This window comes from Trichechus manatus, unplaced genomic scaffold (genome assembly GCF_000243295.1).
Source record: "Trichechus manatus latirostris isolate Lorelei unplaced genomic scaffold, TriManLat1.0 scaffold00224, whole genome shotgun sequence".
In the NCBI taxonomy this organism is placed as follows: domain Eukaryota; kingdom Metazoa; phylum Chordata; class Mammalia; order Sirenia; family Trichechidae; genus Trichechus; species Trichechus manatus.
This window is the reverse complement of record NW_004444160.1, coordinates 2,805,844-2,812,941: the sequence shown is the minus strand read 5'-3', so window position 1 is coordinate 2,812,941 and position 7,098 is coordinate 2,805,844. Positions and strand designations below refer to the sequence as shown.

Sequence of the window (7,098 nt, the reverse complement as noted above, 5' to 3'; positions counted from 1 at the left end):
GCTCTGCTGGCTTGCTTGGTGCCTGTTATCACTTCTTTCCCTGCAATTTCTCCCATTTGTAATGGAAATGTCTAGCTTGTGCCTGTTCTGCCATTGTACCTTTGGAAGCAGATAACTTGTATTCTAGATTTCACAGATGAAGAGGAATTTTTGGATTTTGGACTTGGAGTTAAGACTTTTGCTATGATATGATGAGGTAAATATGTTTTCCATGTTGCAAGGATGTGATTTTTGGGGGGCCAAAGGGAGGAATGTCATGGTTTGAATTATGTCCCCCCAAAAATGTGTGTATCAATTTGGCTAGGCCATGATTCTCGGTAATGTGTGATTTTCCTGTATGTTATAAACCTGCCTCTACGATGTTAATGAGGGAGGATGGGTGGCAGTTGTGTTAGTAAGGCAGGACCTGATCTATAAGACTGGATTGTGTCTTGAGGCAATCTTTTGATATATAAAAGACAGAAGTGAGCAGTGAGACAGGGGGACCTCATACCATCAAGAAAGCAGTGCGGGGAGCAGAGAGCTTCCTTTGGACTGGGGTCCCTGTGCAGAGAAGCTCCTAGTCCAGGGGAGCACCAAAGAAAAGGCCATCAGAGAGAAAAAGCCTTCCTCTGGAGCTGACCCCCTGAATTTGAACTTTTAGCCTACTTTGACTGTTAGGAAGTAAATTTCTCTTCGTTAAAACCATCCACTTGTGGTATTTCTATTATGGCAGCACTAGATGACTAAGACATTTTGTTTAGCAAAATTCATTCCTTCATTAGAGATCTCTATTTGAGAAGTAATAACTTTTTAAGGCTAGCTAAAGAGGACAAAGCAAAACAATTTATTTTTGTGTCCTTCAAAGAGGAGTTAACTGAAAAGAATCTACGATATTTGTCTTAGTTATCTAGGAATGCTATGACAGAAATACCACAAGTGGGTGGGTTTAACGAACAGAAATTTATTCTCTCACAGTCTAGGAGGCCAGAAGTACGAATTCAGGGCACCAGCTCCAGGAGAAGGCTTTCTTTCTCTGTTGGTTCTGGGGAAAATCATTGTCATCAACCTTCCCCTGGTCTTGGAGCTTCTCAGTGTAGGGAACCCGGGTCCAAATGACATTCTCCGTTACTAGCATTTCTTTCTTGGTGGCATGGGTCCCTCTCCTCTCTGGTAGATTCTCTCTTTTATGTCTCAAAAGATACAAACTAATCCTGTAGATTTAGTCCTGCCTTATTAACATCATAGAGGTTAGGATTTACAGCATGTAGGATAATCATATCAGATCACAAAATGGTGGTCAACCACACAGTACTGGTAATCATGGCCTAGCTAAGTTTACACGCATTTTTGGGGGACACAATTCAATGCCTAATAACCATAATTAATAAATATCAGTTGCAAGTTATACATTCATGCTAATAATATCATTTATCTCGCTTGTTGCTTCTTGTCATAATATGCTTGCATTTCTCATGGTTTATTTTTTGGGGGTGATTATCCTTATCTTGACAATACTTTTCCATGTTATTTATACACTTTTTGGCCAAAACAAAGAATAGAGAAACTCATAATAATTATCATCTTTCCTTTGACAGCTTCAGTATGTATTACAAGCATGATTTAAACATCATCCTTCTCTAAAGAGACACATAGCTTAATTGAATGTAATGGAACTGTATATTTCATGGTTATGCCTTGAAATAATAATGTAATTCACTAACATTTAACAGTAGATAATGAAATAAAGTGACTGGTTCCAGGTTATCTAGCAAAATAGGTGTAGGCACTATGCTAAAATGGCTGATTTCATAGTCACATTTTATAATCAATTAGGCTAAATTCAAATGTTACATTATTTCCATAGTTATCCAGAGTGTGAAGATTGGAGAAATCTGAATTGATTTTCCTATGTTAAATGAAAGTGGACTACACAATAACAATATGAATTTTGTTGACTGACAAAAATTATTAAGTAGCTTCAATCTTTTTATTCTAGCATAAAGCACCACAAACTTAAAAAGTACAATGACAGCAAATAAGGATTTAGATATCAGATTTTTTGGTTTCTTTTCTTACTCTGTATTTCCTAGAGACTGAAAAGGATTGAATCATCTGGAATTGTACCTTGAAAAATTAAGGTAGATATTTGGAAAAAATGCATGATAGAAAACTTTATAAATTACCTGAGAGTAAAACAAAGGATTGTCATTTGGCTAATGAATTTGAGCCAAATTCATTATAGATTATATAATAATTGTCAAATAAATTATAGACTATCAACCAATGGATTGGGAACTCTGTGATAATAAATATAATTTGAAGCTGAGACTACAAGTCTCAAAGTGATTAAATGAATTAAAAGACAGCTATAAAATAATCTTCAGACTTAATAGGATACCTATCTACCTGTAGTAGTTCAAATAAAACCTCTGTTTATGCAAAAGTTATAGCTTTATAACCCTGGAAGCTGCTGATATTCTGATATCCTATAAAAATTATAGGTGCCATCTATACATCAGAATGCAGTGTGTTAACTTTGGCAATTACTTTATGAATTTAATTTGTGATATATCCCATCTAGATAAACACTGAATTCAAATGAAATATTGCTGAACTCTCTACAGAGTTCTCAGCAAAATTTACCTCAGAATTCTATATGGATTACTTCAATTGTCCTATATTCAAATTTGCTGATTATTTCTTCTGCAAGCTCAAATATACTGTTGAGATCCTCTAGTGAATTTTTCATTTCAGTTATTGTATTTTTCACCTCCAAAATTTCTGTTTGGTTTCTTTTTATAATTTCTGTCTCTTTACTCATATTTTCATTTTATTCATAGACAGTTTTCCTGATTTCCTTTACTTCTGAGTACATGTTTTCTTTTAGCTCTTTGAGCGTATTTAAAAAAGTGTCTGAAAGTCTTCATCTAGTAAGTTCAAAGTTCTATCTTTCACAGAAGCAAGAATGGTTTCTGTTGCTTTATTTTGTTTCTTTGAATCAGCAATCCTTCCCTGTTTCTGTGTATGCCTTGTGATTATTTTGTTGAAAATAGAACTCTTGAGTAATATAATGTGGTAACTGTGGAAATTAGACACCCCCTCTTCTTCTTCATAGGTTGCTGATTTCTTGATTTTATTTAAATTTTTATCATTAAAGGCTGTAGTAGTGTGTTGAATTACTGAGTTTTCCATACTGTTTTTGCAAAGACTGGATTATTTGATGTATGTTCATTGAAGTCTCAATTAAAAAAAAAATCACCTGCAGTCTTTTCTGATTGGCTCTGTGTTGAAGTACTCCTTCAACACTTATTCTGGTTTATTCTGGGTCTAGAGATAATCTCATGGTAAATGTTTAGAATTTCCTCAGATATTTTGTGGCATGAAACTCTTTTCCAGGCTTTTTCCCCCCAGCAAAACTTCACAGTCCCTGCTTTATTTTCCTTTAGTCACACATACTTTTAAAACACACACACACACACACACACACACAACTCACAAAATACCCAAATATCAGGAATTAGAAGAGTATAAAACAAGCTTAACAGGCTGAAAGAATATCTTAGGTTTCAGAACAAACAATACCAATTAACTATTGAAAATTTTGTTCAAAATACAAAGGTGTTTTGTTTTTAATGGGATTTCTTTGTTTTTAAATTTAAAAGAAAAGGAAAAGAGATATTTAGGGACAAGAACTAAGCTTCTTGTGTTGCCTGAGACAGGGCCTGGCTTCTCATTCTTGAAGGTCTTTAGAAAATACAGAGGTCCACATTCCCAGCTTAGTACTCAACTTAACTCCACTTCTGCCAGCCATCTGAAAGTGCAGGCGGTCTGGCCAACCCTGAGCATGAGGGACAGAGGCTACAGTGCATCTAGAATGTGGTCGATCTTGGTGACCAGCTCATGCTGTTTTCCCAAGATAAGCTTCTCATTCTTGATGTATGCCTCTTTCTTGAGCTTGCCTGTCACCAGCTGCTCAGCTTCCACCACCGACTTCAGCACTAGCTCTTTTACCTGAGCATCCAACTTCTGCAATTCACTCACTTTATTGCACAGGGCAGAGCCCTCTGTCTTCAGCCTGTATTGTAGCAGTGCAATTTCACTGATCAAGGCCTTGTGTTCAGTCTACAGGCTCTTCTTGCCACTGTTGAGGGTGGAGACATCCCATAGTTGCTTGTACCTATTAATGGTCATGTAAAAGTGGTGGTAGAGACCTGTTCTCTTGTTGACCAGGGTCAGGACCTGCTCTATGATGCAGGCCACCTTCATCTTAGCTTCAGTGGCTGCATCCTTTGTGATGGAAAAGTCCAGCCTGACATAGATGATGACGGTAAAGAACAAGATGTAGAAAGAAGCCACCACCAACAAGGACTCCTTCAGCATGAGGACCTTGTTAAATGTGTAGTGGATCACACTATCCAAAATGTGCTGTTCTACAAAATTTTTCTGTAGGCAACAATCACAGGGTGACCAAACGTGTCCAGTAGGTGTAGTGCAGCTTATCTGGGGCCTGGTTGATTTCATAAGGACTATCAATCCAGATGTTCTTGTCTCCTTTGTGTAAGATGGTCTTCACAGTCAGAGAATCTGTCACTTGTTCATCAAACACGTGGTCCACAAACCTCATCTTCAGTGCATGCTGGTCACTCAAATTATAGAAGTACTCATAGATTGAGAGGTTGTAGCTAATGAAGTAATGGGTCTTCCATCCACCAAAGAGAGGGAAGAGAGGCTGGATTTCCATCTCCATAGCATCATCCAAAATAAGGGGGTGACTGGAGAAAACATTGCCAATCTCATCCCAGTAATAACCATCCTAGGCAGTGGCAGGAAGAATGGGCTTAAAAGAATGGGTGGAGGATATTCCACTATCTGGCTGTCTCTGATAATCATACCACAAAAAAGGCCCCTGCACACAGTGCCCATGTGCTTCAAGTTCACATTTTCTTCCACAACAATGTTACTCCAGTGAGAGACCTCAATGACACGTGTCATGCTGGTGATGGTCAGGAAAGGGCTATTGTTCTTGTACTGTACATTCAAAGTTTCTTGACTATAGACAAGAACGTCTCTGAAAGGCCCATAATCCAGGAGGTCCTCAAGCACATGGGGTTCCCCAGCTTGGTGTAGCTCTCTACATTTTGGGAAGCAAGCTTCACATGTATGGTTTGTGTCTTCCTTGGATAGGAAGAGTAGAAATAATGGTTCCCCTCAAGCACCACAAACTGTTTCTCTGATTGGGTGATCTGGGTTGGATAGGCTGAAGGACATGGCTGTAGACTGTTTCCACAATGACTGAAAATTTGGCCTCTGAATCAAGAGCAAATGGGAGCTGGACCATGAAGACTCTCTTGCTTTTATCCTTAATTTTGGATTCTCGTGCTTACTGATTGTTCTCTTCCTCATCTTCTCCCTTCACCTGCACCTAAATGTCTACCAGATGAGCCTGGAGCTTGGGCTCCAGGGCCAGCAGGAAGGAGGTGGAGTGGGACCTGGAATCACAGCCCAGTTGCACCTGACCACCTCGGCCGTCACATTTGTTGGCAAGGTGCCTGCTCAGGTCCACTGTGTGCTTCGCATCCTCATTGACCATTGGTGGCATACTTCCGAGGAGGTGCCACCTGGATCTGGGGCCCAGGCCTCGAGCAGCAGGAGCAGGAAAAGGCAGGCAACAGGCGACTCCATGACTGGTATGACTGGGACCAAGCAAAGTGGCAGGCCAGGCCCAGCAGCACCTCCGTCCCACCTCCTGCCTTCCATGCTTTTTGATCTTAGCCCTAAACTTTGTACTGTATGTCTCAGTCTCTCTTGTCCCAGGTAGCTACGGGCATTTCAATCTGTCCTACAGTGCTATGATCTATGCCCACTGCTTCTCCACCCTTTGCTGCCTCCAAAATGGATAAAACAGAGCTGCATGCTTTTTGCTTCAGTAATTTAAGCAGCCACAGGTTCTAGCACACACAATAATATGTGTATAAGGAGTGGTCTGCTCTCTTTCGAACCCAGGACCATGGTCCTCATTTGGAAATATGGGTTGCCACTTCAAGACAACTGCCAAGCTGCCAGTTACAAACAACCACAAAGCTTTTCTACAACTTTCTTTTTTGTTAAATTTTTTTTTATTGTAGTTTAGATGAAGGTTTACAGAACAAATTATTTCTTATTAAATGGTCAGTACACATATTGCTTTATGACATTGGTTAACAACCCCGTGACATGTCAACACTCTCCCTTCTCTACCTTGGAAGACATTTTTTTTTTTTGGTGAAAATATTCATAACCAAAGATGCACCACTTCAAAAACTTCTACATGTACACTTCAGTGACATCGATTTCATTCTTCCAGTTGTGCTGCTGTTCTCACTATTTTATTCCATCACCATTAACCTCAACTCACTGCCCCCTAGGCTTCCCATCAACCCCCGTGAGTTGCTGTTGTCAATTTGATCTCACATCGATAAATCCTTTTTTTTTTCTACTTTAGATGAAGGTTTACAGAACAAATAGTTTCTCATTAAACAGTACACACGTTGCCCTATGACAGTTGATAACCCCACGACATGTCAACACTGTCCCTTCTCAACCTTGGGTTCCCTATCATCAGCTTTCTTGTCCCCTCCTGCCTTCTAGTCCTTGTCCCTGGACTACTGTGCCTCATTAGTCCCATTTTGTTTTATGGGGCTATCCAATCCCCAGCTGAATGGTGAACATCAGGAGTGACTTCACCACTGAGCTAAAAGGAAGTCTAGGGGCCATACTTTTGGGGTTTCTCCAGTCTCTGTCAGGCCAGTAAGTCTGGTCTTTTTTTGTGAGCTGGAATTTTGTTCTACATCCTTCTCAGGTTCTGTCCAGGACCCTCTATTGTGATCCCAGTCAAAGCAGGTCAGTGGTGGTAGCCGAGCGCCATCTAGCTGTACTGTACACAGCCTGGTGGGGACCCTGGTAGCTGTGGTCCATTAGTCCTTTAGACTAATCTTTTCCTTGTATCCTGTTCTCTTCATTCTCTCTTGCTCTTGAAAGGGTGAGACCAGTGGAGTATCTTAGATGGCTGCTCACAGGCTTTTAAGACCCCCGAAGCTACTCACCAAGGTAGAATGTAGAACATTGTCTTTATAAACT

At 40.0% G+C, this 7,098-nt stretch overlaps 1 pseudogene; it reads right to left on the bottom strand.

Moving 5' to 3' along the window:
* Positions 1-3,840: 3,840 nt before the first annotated feature.
* Positions 3,841-5,664, bottom strand: LOC101357850 (dolichyl-diphosphooligosaccharide--protein glycosyltransferase subunit 1-like; annotated as a pseudogene).
* Positions 5,665-7,098: the final 1,434 nt, after the last annotated feature.